This window comes from Corapipo altera, unplaced genomic scaffold, assembly GCF_003945725.1.
Source record: "Corapipo altera isolate COAL_440 unplaced genomic scaffold, ASM394572v1 61, whole genome shotgun sequence".
NCBI classification, from domain to species: Eukaryota; Metazoa; Chordata; class Aves; order Passeriformes; family Pipridae; genus Corapipo; species Corapipo altera.
This window is the reverse complement of record NW_020884910.1, coordinates 3,293,780-3,311,591: the sequence shown is the minus strand read 5'-3', so window position 1 is coordinate 3,311,591 and position 17,812 is coordinate 3,293,780. Positions and strand designations below refer to the sequence as shown.

The 17,812-nt window shown below is 41.8% G+C and overlaps 1 protein-coding gene across 1 annotated transcript in view; it reads left to right on the top strand.

The window, feature by feature from the left end:
- The window catches only part of LSAMP (limbic system associated membrane protein), a 1,002,030-nt gene that overhangs the window by 459,432 nt on the left and 524,786 nt on the right, over positions 1–17,812 (top strand). The gene's annotated exons all lie outside the window — the stretch shown is intronic.

Sequence of the window (17,812 nt, the reverse complement as noted above, 5' to 3'; positions counted from 1 at the left end):
GATCACCTTTTGTATTGAGAGGAGGTTTTGTTCTTTATGGTCTATTTAGCTCTTGGCCTCTCTGCTGAGAAACTGTCAGTGAATATAGAGTCAAGCACAGTAGTAATAGTTTTAATAATGAGGATACCTGTCTGCAGTAAAACAAGATTACATCAAGACATTTTATGCAGTTCACATGTAAGTTAGGAATGACTTTTGGTGATGCCAGCAGGGTTTGCATTAGAGGACTGAACAATAAATGCAACAAATTGCCCATTAAAATTGGGAGAAATTTCTTCAAGTAATGAAACATATTTAAACGTGGGTATTATAAAGGTGAAATGGTTGAGCAGCTTCCAAGTCATATTATGTCTGGTAAAGAGCCTGATCAGCTTAAATCTGGAAAGGAATATTTTGTGATTTAAAGTAAAAGCAGCTTTTTTTATATATAATTGTTATTAGTACCAGTATGGTAGAGTTAATGGGATGTCATTATAAAGATAAGAAGAGACTAGAGGAGAAGGACTGTAAGCAACCTGAAGCACTTACACTGCAAATACCTATACAAGACACAAAGGATGGCAAAAAGCAACTGTTTTTGTCCCTGTTTGTGGGAGGACTGTCTTGCCCACAGTTGCTCAAAGATCTGCTGGGGGAATTGGAAACTTAGCCCATCTTTTGGGAATCTTAGCTCAATAGTCAGCTCTAAAACAATGTTTTCTTTCGGTTACTATCTCTGTTCATCTTTCCGGGAAAGCCTTGGATTTGGCACATTAGTCGTCCTCAGTCATTCTAGCAACCATGAAGACATCCTTCAACTATCAGTCCAGATACCCAAATAGAAGAGCAGTGCATTAATGCCGAAAACTAAGGAGAGCACGTAATGAGAAAGAAATTGCATTGTGACGGCTTTGCAAATATTAAACGCCTGCCCCAAAAAATCAGGGAAAGTAAGAATATCTCCAGTTAATAAATGGAAAAAAAGGGACATAATAGGGCTGTTATTTAACCAGCATCACACATTAAAACAGGGATAACTGTTTTTAGAACTACATATTATCAAACATAGCATCACTGTTCAAGCCAATAAAGTGCAGAATGCGGACCATCATGGTGTTGCATAAATGACAGTTGAGGTGCTCCAAACTGACAGCTGCAAGGACTTGCATGTTTTGAGTAGCAGGTCAAAGCACCTTTAGTAAGAGGCCTCAAAAAAAGAGTCCCTAAATCACTAGCCATTTTTGCAAATACAGGCCTAGGGTTTTTAAAATTCACTTCTAATAATTTAAAGTGTCATCTAGGGAAGTAACATTTGGGTTTAAATTTATGGAACCAATTGAATGTGTGATATAAATCTATATAATTCAGCAGTTACTCCAGGAGTGAATCTTGAAGAGATTTTTATCTTGATAGTGGCCCTTTAAAAGAAAAGGAACAGTAAGGTAGTGAATTGGAACAACCCAGCATCTCTTATGTTTGTCTTTGATAAACACTGCAATTTATTTAAAGCACATGGAAGGGCAAAAAAATATGGCCAAGTTAAATCCCAACAAATTGTTTTATATTTACAAATGAATTAGATTATTTGCATTTGTTGTGTTTTTGAGCTTCTTTGAAACTGCAAATTAATGAGAAAAAATTATTTCCGAATCTTATTTTACTTAAAGGCGAGTTTAGCAAAGGCAATTTGCATGTAAATCAACGTTTACCTGACGCGTGCAATTTCCACAGTTAGATAAACCATAACATGAAACAGATGAAAGACATGGGAACTGTATAAAAATTCTTTGAAAGATAATAGGCAGCAGTTTGCAATAAATATTCATTAAGTGAGAGGGTGCCCCATTCTCTCTCTCTGTGCCGCTACCCGTACAGCGCTCACCTCTTTCCAACAGCCTCCTTGTTGCATATCTTTGCTCTCCTATTTCTTTCTTGTTTAATCTGTCTGCTTTCCTGTGCTGTAGCATGGGTCACTTTCATTATGGGATATTCTGTGCATTTCCACCTTCAGTCTGTATTTGTGTGATTTACGATGCAGTGAAAAATCATCAGGGAGGGAAGAACTGTTCCCAGGCTAGGAATTAGCAACCCTGGGCAAAGCAAACAGTTGCTGGGGGCAGGGGGCAGTAGGCTACAGGGGTGGGAGGGCAGCTGTGGCCCTGCTGTGACTGACCTGCCAGCTTTTCCTGACTCACAGCCTCTGCAAGCCAGGCTAGATATATATCCTGCCACCACTCCACTACAGCGTAGGGAGGGTTGGGGTGTAAGACAGGTGGTGGTGATGGAAAAGAAACTGCTTAAACAGAGGCAGAAAGCTGGGTGACCACTTGGCTTTCCCTATCCCTTTCATGTTGGAAAAGCTCTTCCCCCTTGAGTCTAGTCCTTATCCCTGGGACAGCAGCTGTTTCATTTGGCAGATCCCAACATGCAAAGGCCTGAGCTAGCTTTCTAGGGAACAGCTGTGAATAAAAGGATGTCTGAAAGAAGTACAAGCCAGAGGAAACCACATGCCAAGTCTTATGTGCCTCTGTGATGTGGGTTACCCCTTTGATGGTTCTCACATACACAGGTATCATCAGAGATGTTGCCAGAGTCTTTAGAAGTATTTGGAAATTCTGGGAGTGATTGAGTATGCTCATCATTTCAGCCACATATCTGATTCTTCAACTGAGGTAGACCAAGAAATTGCCACGCTAAGAATATGGCTGATGTTCTAAACCCTGCAGTTTTAAAAACAACTGGTAGATGACCAGTTGGAATATCAGATGTTCCACATAGCAGTGAATTCACCCTGCATTTTATTGTATGTATCTTCTGATATCATTGTCACTGTGGTGTCTGATCGCATGCCTGGAGAGCCATCAGAAGCTGTGATGTATGGCCAGATTGTGTACTGGCAATATGCTGTGAAATTAAAATAGCAGGAGGTTTGCAACATATCTGTGAGGGCTGTGTTCCCACTCCCCAAAATAAGCTATTTTCTCAAATAAGTGATCTCATGTTTGATGGGCAGTATGCTACTCATGTGCTGCATAGCAGGATTGCCACATGAGCAGCGAGCAAACACGTTTGCTCAGGTGGCTACTGCAGAGCAGACTTTCTTTAGGACAGACACCTTACACCACAGCAGGACTGTGGGCTGGTGGGAACCTCTGTTCTCACTATTGAAGTGCACATCCCATCACTTTGTTGATTGTATAAGAGTCATCTGTCATCTTCCTTTCCTCATCTTCATCTCATTCCATCCTGCCAGCCTGCAGGACCCCAGCCAGAGCACGCCTCTGCGGCTTAATCTGTCCTTGGGAACAGTCATCATCGTTCCTGCTGCTGCCTCCTGCGCCTGTATTGTAAGGCTCTGTGACCACTTTCAGATACAGAGCCAACTCCATTCGCTCACACTCTCTATTTACATTTAATATCCCTTAAATGATTAAAGCAAACATTCCTAATTAAATGTTAACGTGCTGTAAGTATCTGCAGCCAGCATACTGTCCACTCCTCTAATCTCATATGTGTGGACATAGCACCTGGACTTAAGGAGAAAATTACTTTTTGAAACTTTGATGGAGGAAGCACGAATAACTTATCTAGTCATCCCCATTAAGTTTACTCTTTGCCCTTGGGAAGATCATTTTGCTGCTGGGTGCTCAGGGCTGTAGGATGGCAGTCTGTGTGTGCTCAGGGCCTCGCATGGTTGGCACAGCACAGGACAGAATCAAGCCTGCAGAGGCTTTGTGTGGCTGAAGAAACAAGGAGCAGAACACATCATTATACAAATGGGAATTAGTTGTGGATTGAAGAGGCTGTGAGTCAGGAAAATCTGGCAGGTGAGTCACAGCAGGGCCACAGCCACCCTCCCATCCCTGTAGCCTGCTGCCCCCTGCCCCCATTAAAGAGCAGCTTAGATTGTTTGTAATTTTCAGTTTGCTTTTTATTCCAATTTAACAGTGGAGTTTTACTAGTTTCCTATTTTCCTCCAAAAAAGGTTCTTCCCCACCCTGTTAGACTGTGCCAACACCTTTTCTGTGGTGTTTCCCTATTTACTGCAACACCCATTGCTGTAGTCAACAGAATTCTTGAGGAAGGTGTTTCCGCAGTTTCACTCCCTCTGCTGACTATTTCTGCAACACCAACATTAAGAGAGCTTAAAAGGTGGTGAGATTTGCTGCAGTGCCAAGATATTCCTTGAGCAGCACTGTAACTGTAATACAGCTGTGAGTGCTCCCTGTGATTTGCTTTCCTGTACCCCAGACCAACTCTGAGATACACAGACGTGAAACTGTTGCACTTGCCCATTCTTTCCACTTTGCTTTCAGTCAAGACTCGTCTTCTAAATTTTTTTAGAAGTTTGTTGGGCTGTGAAGTGTTTCAGAAACACCTTTTATTTTGAGGTCAGTGCAGTATTCCAAAGATGTGCTCCCTGTTCTTACTTTCTTTTGTGTTGAATAACTTTATTCTTTCATAATTTTCAGTGTTATCTGAAAATTATTTAATTTTCAGTGTTTAAAGTCAGTCTCTTGGAAATTATTTTCTTTTTATGCAGACAAGACAGATGAGATTAATTATGTTTTAAGTCCAATCTATGTTTTTCTCTGGAAGTTCCCCATGCACAATATTTTGGGTCATTCCAGTTATGTCAGTGTTCAGTATTTGAAAAGATGAGTTACAGCTATCCACATCTTGGCTAATGAGATCTAAAGTTGCTTAGGATCTGAAACAGTAGACTGTGTAGACATCGTTTAGTTCCAGTACAGCTCCAGTGAACTTTTCAATCTCAGTCCCTTATGTTTCAGATCTTAAAGCACTGAAGTATTTACCATAAAAATGCTTGCAAGCTATTTCTAGATTGAACAGTTGTTGAGGGAAGGCAAGGTGGCAGCAGGAGTACTTTTCTGTTGTCAGGAAGACAGCTTCTTAGGTGTCCTTCTTATATGGAAGTTTTCATCTAAATCTTTTTTCATTATGAGGACAATTTTCTTTGCTTGATGGCACAGTGTAGCTACTCACCTAAGAGCTCCAGAGACATGAAAAAAGGTCTCCTGAATTTATTCAAGCCTGCTCTTTGAGGTGTCCTACATTTTATTAAAAGAACTGTTAGTGTTCATCAAGCTAGAGAAAAGAGTCTCTCTCTGTAGTCCCTTGGATGTGCCAGTCATCAGTGTTGTAGGCATACATGAATAAATGATGCCACTTACCAGTGGCTGACCCCACAGAGCAGGTGAGAATCTACTCCAGCTATTAAATATGAAATAACAAACTGAATATTCACTTGTCAAATGTTTCTTTAGTTGGCAAGGGCCTGTGGTTTCACAGCTGATGGTTCAGTTTCCTAATCCCAGCTCTCCAGATGTGTCTGTGTCCATGTAGACAACAAATTGGATAAAGTTGCCCAGGTAAATAGAAATGAGCTTGACGAAGAATGAAAGCTGTGCGTCTTGGGTGCCGAAGAAGGTTTACTCAGCTTCCCAGTGGTAACACCTAGTTCATGGGGTACTAGAAATATTATATTCATTGGTACTGAAAGACTCTTTGATGAAACTTATTCTGGACTGTTTCTGGAAGGGTGAGCAAGTCCCCTCATGGCTTTGTTTTAGAAGGCTTACAAGGCTAATGCTCAAGTCACCTTCATTCATGTCAAGTTCCTGCAGGAGGAAAAAACAGCATGAAACAGAAGCAACAGTCACAGCTTTTGTTTAAGAGGATGCTGTCAGGCCCTTTAAGCACAAATACCAAATATGTCTTCAAAGTTCTGAATTCTCCTGAGGACCACGCTCTATATTCCACTACAGTAGTCTCGCTTTTTAAAGCCGGTCCTCTGGTACTTAGTAATCTGAAGAAAATACAAGATCCTTTCAAGCAGAGATAAAAAAACCGCTCACGGTTGATGGCATGGAAAGCTAGTCCAGTATTCTGGGCAGCAGCTTAATGTTTTGATGTCTGCGTTCAAACCCCAATGCACTCAGTTGTTTTTTTTTTAACAGCAGTTCACATGCATGCTAATTTTTCCCTGCCTCAGTTCTCCGTCGACAAAATGGGGGGTGTTAGGTTCGTGAGGATAAATGCTTGCAGTGTTATGTAGCATTCACACCCTGAGATGACAGAGTTGTAAGCAAGCAAGTAAAATGCTCTTGATTAGAAGTCAAAGTTTCACATTGGTTCCCATGTTCTTTATTGCTGCTGAGCATTCAGGTGATTAAAGTTAACAATTTGCATGCTGCTGTCAAGTTTTGATTAATGTAAAAATATTTACTTGCACAAGGAAATAGAGTTCAAAAGAAGTGGCATTTCATGTATTTTAGATCAGCCAGTTAGGAGACAGAAGCTGTACTGTGTGACTCAGGTGAATATTGCAAATCACTCTATAGTCAACTAGTTGTTTACTACCACTAGCTCAAGAAAGGCACATGGGCTGCATTTAAGCTACACTGGAGAAAAACACTACTTTCAACTCATTTGAAGAGGTCATTTTCAAGGTACAAAAATGAAATTAGGGAGCGTGAGTAATCATGGCTAGGCCTTCGTGAATGAAGATTTGAAAAGGGCTCTACCCACATTTGCTATAAGCATGCTGGTGGCTAAAAAGGCCAATGCAAGATAGATAAGACCGGTTGCAAAAGGCACAGCAGAAAGACTCCTTGGATGGTATTGGCAAGACATGGTTCTTTCTGCGTTGTCTTTTCTCCTCAAGGGTGATCCTGTGTGCGTTCTCAAAGGAAGCAGCAACGTTATGGATAGTGTGTCTCCAGACCTCCTGATTGGAGGCCAGAGTAGACCAGTGATGAAGATCAGTGTGGCCAAGGCTGAGATGTTGTTTCAGGGAGTCCTTGTATCTCCTCTTCAGGGCTCCTCTCATGCGGCAGCCGGTGGCAAGTTCACCATAAAGCGTGATCTTAGGGAGGTGATAGTCCTTCATCCTGGAGACATGTCCTGCCCAGCACAGCTGTGTTCTCAGCAACATGGCCTCAATACTTGTGACTGCTGCTTGTTCTAGAACAGATGTATTAGTCACATAATCTGACCAGTGGATGTTTAGGACTGTACAGAGGCAGCGTCGATGGAAGCGTTCTAGGAGTCACAGGTGGTGGCAGTAAATGACCCATGATTCAGACCCATATAAAAGAGTAGACGGCACAATGGCTCTGTAAACACTGATCTTTGTACTTTTCTTCAGATGTTTATTTTGCTAAACTCTATCATGGAGTCTTCCGAAAGCTCTATATGCCTTTGCTAACCTGTTGTCTATCTCTCCATCAATCTTACCATCCGAGGAGATGAGGCTACCTAGGTAATTAAACTGCTGGACTGATTTGAGTTCTGATTTGCCAATGGTGATATGGGGATGATGGAAGACTTCCTGAGGTGCAGGCTGATAGAAAACTTCTGTCTTCTTCAAGCTGACTTCCAGCCCAAAAAGCTCAGCAACCTCAGCAAAGCAGGATGTTAAACGCTGCAGAGCTGCTTCTGTGTGAGCAACGAGGGTGGCGGCATCAGCATAAGGAGATGAGTAAATGACCTTGATTGTTTCATCCAGAGGTCATATGACGCTTTCCAAAGAGAAACATAAGTCCCTGTCTTTTTCTGTGCAGGTTACAAACCAGTGAAACTGATAAGAATGTTTCTTGTTGAATGGTTCATCCAATACCAGAAAATAGCATGCTTAGAAGTGTTATTTATACAACATATTAAATGTACTTTTACTGCATTTTATAAATTTCCAATTTTCACAATAACTGATACTGTTTAAAGTCCCACCTTAGACATCCTGTGTCTGTGATATAATCGCAGGTTTCTTATGTTTGAATGGAAAATATCCTTTTTCTTTTTGTAGATATGAAAAATAACTTGAAAGCATGACTCATAAAGGCTCAAAGCCTAAATTTTGAATTAGAAATTCAACATGCAAGTTTTCAAATCTTACAGTCTTTAAGACAATCTTGGGATTATTTTTTTAGGCTTAGCTCATTATTTTTGACATTATTTTTTTTTGGAGATGATGATTCTGTAGGTGAATGTTGCAGGCTTGGCTGGTTTCATTGTGCTTGTTCAGCTTTGTGTGTGTGCATGACAGTAGCTGAAGTAAAGGTTGTGGTGGTGATGTTTGTGTTACTATTGAACTTTTGATATTTCTTCACTGAGACGTCATATCTTTCTTAAAACAGATTTAAATTAAATGCTTAGGGTTTCTTTACCCGCAGAATATTCATACTGTCTTTTAGATTGTTCTGGGATCGGGAAGCACAGCTAAGGAGCAAATATTAACATATCTTTGAACCTTACGAACCTCCTGAGAAATGTTATAGCACTAACATTCAATATCCACCAAATTATTGAGAATTATATGACACCTATCAGTCACTTTGATGTTCATGGGACCTGAGCAGTCCGTATCTGACTCACCTCTTGCCTTGTGACTGGTCTACCCTTGTGCAAAGTGATTCTCTCTTCCAAGCCTTCCTCACTGATTGAAGCACACCTCTTTCTTTTTCCTGAATATGTTTCCATGCCACTTTTATTCCCTCTCACAAAGCTGCTTCTGCCTATACTCTCTCATGTCTTGTGCCTGTTCTCTTCTCCAGCTGACGACGATGCAACCCGTGCTGGCCAGCGGAGCCCCATTGCTATGACTAGCTCCAGTCTCCTGGATTGTGTGTTCCTGTATTTTGTATTTGCAGCCCTTTTGCACTCCACTGGGATGACTCAGCTGGTTCCTTTTCCTTGTTGCCAGTGTTGTGTTACCAGCACCATAAATCAGCCCTCATGTTACACATCCAGGTACCCCAAGATGAGTGCAGCACTGATCTCTTCTTGGTGATTTTGCTACCTGTCAACTCTTTCTTGCTTGCCGTGTGATGCAAATTTTACTTTAGCTTAAGCCAAAGTCACTAGTTCTGTAGCATTTGCAGAAGGAGACAGTTTATTTATTCTAGGAAATACATGTCCCCACCCATGTCACATCGTAATTTTTCTTCGGTGGAGAGACCCTTGGTAATAGAGTAGTGGGAGTCACAGAAGATTTTTTTAACCTACTTGAGATTTATTTAAATCTTCATATTTCATTTTGAGAACAATCCAGCTGATTAAAATCCATAATATTTTCAATTACAAAAGTTTTGACAGCATAAATCTAGTTTTTGCATTTTCTTATATCATTAAATTGTTCTACTCTATGCTAATGCTTAGTAAAGAGGGTTATTAGCACTGAGGGTGAACCTTAAAAGGGTTGGAGGTTTGATTCATCTATGAAGCACCGACAAATTTGGATTAATTATTCAAATCTAATCCAAACCTCTCGGGTCTGCAAAATTGGGCTGGAAGCCTCAAGAGAACAGGTTAGCTTGTGGGATTTCCCGTGCTGCCTGCCTAGTTTTCTGATGAGTCTAGTAACCAGTAAAACCTTTTAAATTTACCACTTTTCTAAATTATGTGTGTATTTTGGATTCAGTATTGTCTAACAATGCAGCTGGTGCTTAAGGTTTTCAGCATGGGTGAGAAACATCACAGTTTTGCCTTTGTTTTGGGTACTGTGCATAGCATTTCCATGGAATAGAGGGTTAGGAGATTAAAAAGGTAAAGAAGAGGCTGCTAAGATCACTGCCTTTTAAAAGTGATTTCCACAGCCACATTTCTTTCATTGCTAAGAGGTGTAAATTGCCCCAAATATTTTGTTGTTGTTTTTTTTTTTTTTATGTTGGGGTGTGATTCTGCTGTGAAATGGTTACCTTTATTTAGCGTGACAAATAGCTTTGAGTTTCCTAAAGCTCACCATTTAAACTTGTGTACCTACTTAATATTTGATTCTAAATCTGCTTTCAGTTAAGTTCCCTGATGATTAGATGTTTTAGGACTGTAAGAAATAGTCCTGTGTCTGGGCAGAAATATATAGCCTGTCAAGACAAGAATTATGCTCTGAGGGACAAGCACCGTGTCTAGCTTTATATTTGCAGAGCAGCTAGCACAGCAGGGTCCCTATCTTGATTTGAGACCTCTAGGAACTACTCCAAGACAAATATCAAATGATAACTCACACCACTCTGCAAGAGGACTACAGATTTTCAAGGAACACCAAGGAGTTTTGATTTTATGACCCCAAGAGGAATAGCCCAGAGTTTTCTCTCTGTATAATGGACAGGGATGCCTGGGCTTCCTAGCTCAGTGACAGGCCAGCAGGCAATCCTGACCTGTGTGTCTGACCTGTGATCAAAATTCCTCCAGCTTCTCAGGTACCAGCTTACTTCAGGTTCAGTGGCACTCTGTAGAAGGTAAGACATTCATCCCCTTTCTGGGACGCAGACAGAAAGCGTCACAGCTCATGGGTTTTGCAGTAAAAGGCAATTAATTATCACCTCGATGACCTCCTTTGCTATCAAATCACTACTCAAATGATTTTACTACTCTTTATAATGTGGCCAGATCCTGACGATTTTATCCAGTGATTTTAGTGAAAGGCAATGAGAGTTCATCACATTAGAAAATCTTGTGTTTTGCAGTTGTGCCACCTGACTTCAGGGACCTGCTTTTATACACATATATGTATTTATATACTGTTCTTCTGCTCTCCCTGCATGTCATTTGGATAGTCAGGTGCTTAATGTCATCCAGTGAATATAAGGCTCAAAATGTATTGGTATGTTTTGACGTGTTTTGTGGCCAGACATCTGACTGAAACCTTCATTTAGTGCTCTAAAGCACTTCTGGAAATCAGAAAGAGGTTTATTAATTTTTTAATTTTCAAGAGAATAAATTATCCAGCCACCCTTCTGTTCAGGTGGACATCAGTCTGCTGATAATAACAGTAAAAGACATTTTGTAAAGTACAAGTTTTTAGCCAGTAAAGGTTCACTGTGGTGATGAGACTTGGGACTGGGAGCAGCAGCTTCATGGATTCCCTTCCCCTGCCTTCTCTTCTTTCTGGAGAAGAAAAACAGGAGCAGCAAAGCCTGGTGTAGCTGCCATTCTCGCTTCCGCTGGATTTTAGTGCTGTGTCCCAGCTCTGTGGAGCTCTACACACCCTAGAGATCGTTTTTGCTACAGCTGCTGCTCCTATCTCGGAAGTCCCAAGGGCAGAAGATTCAGAAAGGAGATGGCAGGAAGAACAGGACATCTTGTTTCTTCTCCTAAGCAGTCATTTTATCTCTTTCACCAATGAGCAAGACAACTCTTCCTTGCTGTCACAGATATTTTCCTTCTAGTGCCTTCCAAGAGTCCACAGCTTCCATAATAATTCCTGCACCTCGCTCATCATGGTTTCAGTCCCCACAGCTGCTAGTGACACACTTTAGTGGCCACAGTAAGATCTGAGTTCCCTCTCTAGCTCCTTGAGTTGCAATGTTGAAGGGAAGGAAGAGAAAAGAAGCCATGGGAAGCCCAGTTAGAAAAGATGGGGATTCGGTGTCAAACTAAGGGAGGAGTAAGAGAACAGGGCAAAGTTGGATGCTGATGTCTGGTAGAGACAGAAAATGTTGAAAAAATAATGTTCTCCAAAAGGGATAGGAACCCACTCTTAATGATTCATTGCTGTCAATGGTATTTTGTCTGTATTTGAAACTAAAACAAACAAGCAAGCAGAAAATCAAACAAACAAACAAAACACGGAAAACCCAACTAAACAAAACCCTACAAACATAATAAAAGAAATAAACCAAAAATAAAGCAAAAAACCCCACCAAAAATCCTCCAAACCAGACAAACAACCCCCCCCATAAAAAACCCCACAACCAAACTCCCCAAACAAACAAACAAATAAAAAAAACAAACAGCACAGGAAAAATACCCTAGACCTAAAACCATGTGGGCATAGATTTCATCATTAAAATTAAGAATGAGACAGTGCAGAGAATCCACATTTCTGAAGACTGGCAGGAGGGGTCAGATAATTTCAAGTGAGGGAATAAAGGAAAGCCATGCTGTCTCTGCTGTACTTGTGCTCCATTTCTCTTTTAATTACTGGTAAAACTAAAGAGAAATCAAAATTGATTACTCTTTTCCTGTACTGAATTAGGGTATGGTGGCAACACCTCCACTTTTCAGTCTAGACAGAATTCTGGTTTCTATACGTCCTGTTGTGCTTTAAGGTCTACTTGTATGGGTTGGAAGGGTAGAGACATGCCCTATTGATCATTCTTTTCCTGAGTCATTGTGCCATGATGGAGGAGGAGGTTTTGAGTCCACAGCTTCTTAGGCAATTAGCAGTTAAAGAATTAAGTTATTCTTTAAGAAAGTTCAAGCACCTTATCTCCTCTTATCTAAGGAACAACCTTGACTTAAGGATGACTCAAGTCCCAGCATGCCTTTTACTCTACAGGCCGAGTTGTCTTAGCTAAATTGTAGTGCCTGTCTGTCTCTCAGATTTTCTCAGCTCCTCCAGTTGCACGTGGCGGCTTTGCTAAGGCCTGGTTGGGAGGAGAGAGCTCTCTCCTTGGGGAATGTGCATTCTTCCTTCAAAGGTTTTCTCGGTTTGGGATTTAGGATTGGTTTGTTTGTTTTTTTCCATGTTCTGTGTTTCTGAGTTGTGATAGTGGCCCCGCTAACAGCTGTCAACCCCCTCAACAGAGAGACTGGCAGACCAACCAGAAAACAAACAAGATACGAAACGAAATTCAAAATGTGTTCAGAGAAACATGCTACTTCAAAGGCAAGCATAGAGGTCCCCCCGGATCTCATTACTCTAGTCAGTGGAGGGGAGGGGTAAGGGAGAGTGTGGAGTGGGAAGCAGTGTGTATCCTTGTCCAAAAACTATAAGGAACATCACAGCCTATGAATAACAATCCACCCCCCATCTCTTTCCATGGGTCAACAGATCCTGGTCTCCTTTCCATCTTAGCACCTCAATCTCCTCAGAGGTGGGCTGGGTGGGCATACTGGGGAAAGATGCCTGCTCTCAGACACCCTTCCATGAATCCTCCTCCAAGTGCATTTCACATAGGCAGCGTTTATTGTAGTAACTCTTGCCAGTGCCATGTGAGCACACTGGAAACCTCACTCCAGGATGGGACCAGTATCCATGGCATGTTTGCTTTTTTCATCTCTCCAGAGACTGCCAGCCTGGGAGACAAGTGAAATCTGACTGTTGTTGTAGATGTTGTGCCCTTTGGGGCTTTTGGGAATTGGTTAATATTAGACCTGTCAAATTAGTTTTGGCTGGACTACTGTCCTGGGATCACAGCCTTTCTGTGAATTTCTTTAGCTAGTGAGTTTGCAGGTTCCCCTGCAAAAAGAATTTATTAGAAAATTGCTTTTTAAAAACTTTGCTGACAAGAGTTTTGTATCTCGTCACTTCAGTCTGTTCAGCTAGTCTGTCTTCCATGACAGCTCAACAAAAAAAGCAAGGGTAAGGCAAGCAGGTAATGGATCATCTCACAAAAATTGGCCCTGATTCTTCAGTTCTTGCTGAGGTAGACAACTTACAGTACACTGAGGTTATTTCACCCATGTGAGGACTATATGATGCAGGGATATGAGTTTTATATCATATATGAAGGAGGAAGACTTACAGAAAGATATGCGGTGCATGGCTTATGAGCCAGCACTGCAGCATCTTCCCTTCCTTCTTTGCTGCTTGCCTAGTGTGTTATACAGAGGTGTCTGTGAGTAGCATAATGAAATGCTATTACAGGATGCCATGGAGAGGCAGAGGAATGGTGTATACAGCTTTTCTTCACTGAGGGAGTGTTAATGGAGAGCCTCTGAGTTACTACGCACACAGCTGTGTGAGCTGGTAAGACCTGTGATGGTGCCAGGCGTGTTTGTGGTGCTCTGCACAGATTGTGTGGTGCTGGGAAAGCAAGAGGATGAGAGCACAGAAAGGCTATGTGATTTCACATGCCTTGTGTGGAGTGGTGAGGTGTGATAACCCACCTGGTATGTTGGAGCCTGTCCTCAGAACTAGCGCGGAGATTGTGAGGCAATAAAGCACAGAGATGCAGAGTGTGAGAAACGCTGTGAGAAGTCGGTACGCTGGATATCACACGCAGCACATAGTGTGATGCTGTATCATTGGAGAGAGAATACAGCAGAGCCAGCCCATGTTTCAAGGCTTCTAACAGCACTCCCTTGACTTTGATCATTTGCCACTCATTCTCCCCATACACAGGCAAGACCCACTGATCTGGGAAACTATTGCAGCTGTTGCTATAAGCCTCCAGAAGGATCTAAAAGCTAATTGCAACAGCCAAACCAGCTGTTAGAATAAGGACTGCATTCTCAGTCCTCAGATCCTGGCATGTCCCTATGGGATGGAGTTTCTTCTTCAGCTCTAGGAGGCTAAGGGGAAGCAGCTGGGTTTTTTGCTGAACCTCCACTAACTAGGCCAGGAGAGACTTTTCAACCAATCAGGAGAATGAAAACTAAACAGCAGCTGTCATTTCAGGCCAGAGTATGGAACTTTTTACAAGGGACGGGGATGATGTGTTCAGTCAATGCACAGTGCAGTTTGCCTTTCTGTTTCTTTTAACTGTTTCATTTCTTGATGCAGTAGAGGCTGACTTGACTGAACCCCTGTGGGTCACCCTGTAGTTATCAACTGTGCCAAGAGAATGATATTTCAGCTCCCACCTTTCCTTGCCCTAAAAACTGGTAAAGATTTTCTGCCTTTTGCATCCCAGCCTTGCTGTAGCAAGACCAGGGAAGAGCAGCTGTGGTGCACATGAGCAGGATAGTGAGGAGAAGCAAGATCTTACAGGGTAAGAGCAGTAATGGTGAGAAGTCTGCTGCCTAAAGTTGCTTTAAACCACTAGCTTGTGTATTTTTATTTAGTTCCTCCAAGGTGTGATAGCCTGGAAGTAATTTCCCCCATTTCAGCTGTTATGGAGGAAGGTTTTTCATCACAAGGCAGGACAAGAATGGTGAGCTAAGGACAGTGAAAGACAGTGGCTTGTATAAATCATCCTGTGGGGTGAGCACCTCTGAGAACTATGCAATCACTAGATACTAGATGCAGTAGCACACCTGGCTCTGCCACCTAGTTAATAAGCTCATGTGGACTCAGTTCTTGATGGAGGCACTGGAGTGTGTCTGCTCTGCAGTTCCGAGGTTGATCCACTTACTCAAATTATCCATTTTTTCCTTGTCCTGTAGGGCATCCCTGTTATCTTCCCTCCCTATTATCCAAGATAATAGAGAGCTGACTTGCAATAATGCAGTCACAATGGCTCCATAGTGTCTGAATGATTCGCATGTGATTGACATCGTGTGCCTGTCTGAAGCTTCCTGAAGAGCAGTTCTCCATCAACACTTCTTTCATCCGTAGGCGTTAGGCAGAACAGGATCCTGTAGAGTAAGTCTATTGAAACCCAAGAAGAAATCTGTTTCCTTATGACAAAGAGAAGGAGACGTAAATTATACAAATAGAGGGTCGATTCTTTATGCTTGTGTGACTTACTATAGATGTGGATCAAGGTCATAGGGACCTGGGGGGTATTTGTTTTCTGCCTATGGGTTTCCTCAGCTACCTGTAACTATAAGAAAGTGTAGATAAATAACAGAGGGAGCAACAAATATCTCAAGTGTTTTCATGTCTGCCACCAGGCAAAAGCAGGCTACTTGAGTGGAAATGGCAAAGCAGTTTAATCCCAAGGCCTCACAACTCCAGTGTGGTGGTTCTTTTAACGTATGGAGATTCTGGTCCATATCAGGGATTTGGCCTGTTTGTGCTTTTCTGAGTCAAGGTCTTCTTTGTCATCATGTTTCTAGCCCAATAAGCAGTTCTGGAAATCTCACACAAAAAACCCCAGGTTTCTAGCTTGGTTTTGCTAACTCAATGAAGATGAGTGTAATTCTCACTGTAATTCTAGTTTATCATCAGAGCTGAGGCTTGTGAAGTTCATCAGTAAAAATCACAGCCGACTGAGGTTCATCTCACCAGCATGATAACAGTGCCTTTGTGCTGTAGGCAGACTGATGTGGGAATGAGAGCAGGCTCTGCATTCTTCTCCACACCTTGTTCAAAAGCAAAATCTGAGTTCTGTGAGTAGCATCAGTGTTGAAGTGGGGGAACCTGAAGCCCTTCATGGTTTGCAGAGCCTAAGGACTTTCAATCCATATTTTTGCTTTGACTTGGTATCCAGATAAATATGAACAACAGTTCGTGTAAATGGAGATTCCTAGTGAAGCTGAAAAAGCCTTGAAAGGCTCAGCCCCTCATCTGGAGTAAATCATAATACTGACCCATGACACAGACTTATACAGGCAGACCTCACAGTGTAAACTTTCTTATAAAATTTATATGCTTTTTATTCAGCAAACATTTTGTCACTGGATTTTTTTTCTGCAAGTAATGTTAACTTCAGGTCTTAAACCATTGGCCATTTTGAGGCATTATAGCTTTGGCCATTCTTTTGCTTTATCAGAGTGTTTTGCAACTTTTTACCTTTGTGGCATTACTACTTGCTGCCTAAGTAGTGTGCCATATGTGAGGGGATGGCAGAAACTTTAAAAAAAAATAGTAAGTGAATTATGCACTTTCCAGAACTAATCTTCAGACACTTGATCTGTGCTAAAATGCATGAGGCTTTGGGGATTTGTGAACATTTTCATGAATAATAAGAGCTTCACAAATAACAGGAGAGTGAACTTACCGATCTTATTCCCAAATCTTTTATAAAGAAGAGATATGATTGGCTCTAGCTTTCAGAAGGAGTTTGGCGGCAGGTCAGTTTTTTTCTGATCGACAAAGAATAGGGCATATGGGAAAGGAAGATGAAGCACATTATTTGCAGGGCTCCTACATCCATGAGTATTCTTTGACTTTTATAGATTTTTCAGTAAATTAGCATAACTACATTATCCAAGATTTCTTGCAGTTGTTTTCCCTTCCAAAGTTGATGTGACTGAGAGAGAATGCGAATGCAACAGCTTAAAAAGAAGACGGGAGGAAATTATCATATTTAATATTGTTTATACAGAAACTGGCATACTTTATAGAGCATCATCTGATTAACTCATTTCCAGCCCTGCGGCGTGTGCGCGTCTATGACGGCAGGGAGGAGAAACAAGAGTTAGGCTGTGTTTTTTCCTGGCATGAGGAACTGTTGCTGTAACACTTGTGTGGCTGGCAGTGCGAGACATAATATTACCTAGAAGAAAACCTTTAAGTGTTGGATTAATTTCCCACCATCTGCATTCTATCTGTACTGGAAAGCTAGATCCAGAGAGAAAAACTGAGGAACAGATCAGAGTATCTGGCAATTAAATTTGGAGAAATGAAAAATGTTTTCAGGGACTCCTTACTAGTCAGCTGTTCAGTGGCTGTGAGGATTTAGTCAGCTGAGGAGCCAGTTTTGGAAAAGGTGCTTTTTGCTTAAATGACCTGAAAAGATTGGCAGAGAGGAACGGTGCCTTATTGCAGAGGTGCTGCCAATTGCAATTAGGGACAGGTTGTTGGGTGCTGGCAGCTGAGAAAGGAATGCCGAGGTCTAAAAAAGCATGCAAGGAAATTGAGCTAGAACTTATGACCAAATGGGATTTGCTCAAAAGGGCTAGTGTTGGGTTGCGATGAAACCTCACTGTGAAGCAGCCATAGATGTAGGGAGAGGAAATGGTAAATGGTAGCAGATCAAAGTAAAAGCACTGGAAGGAAGAGGGAGGAACAGAAGGAAAAGGTGAATTTCAGGCACCTGTCATTTCTTCTTTGGCTTCAGATTGCATCAACAGGGAACCATGGAGAGCAAAAGCCTTAGGAGAGAAGATAAGTCACTGAATATTCAGTGTAACTGCCTTGTGAAGAGCCCAGAAAAGATGGCTCTGTCTAGGCTGCCACCCTTGCAGCCAAAGCACAAAAGGTCCTTCCCAACCTACAGTGTGACAGGGAGGCAGGGGGCTGAGTGAAGGTGGCGTAGCT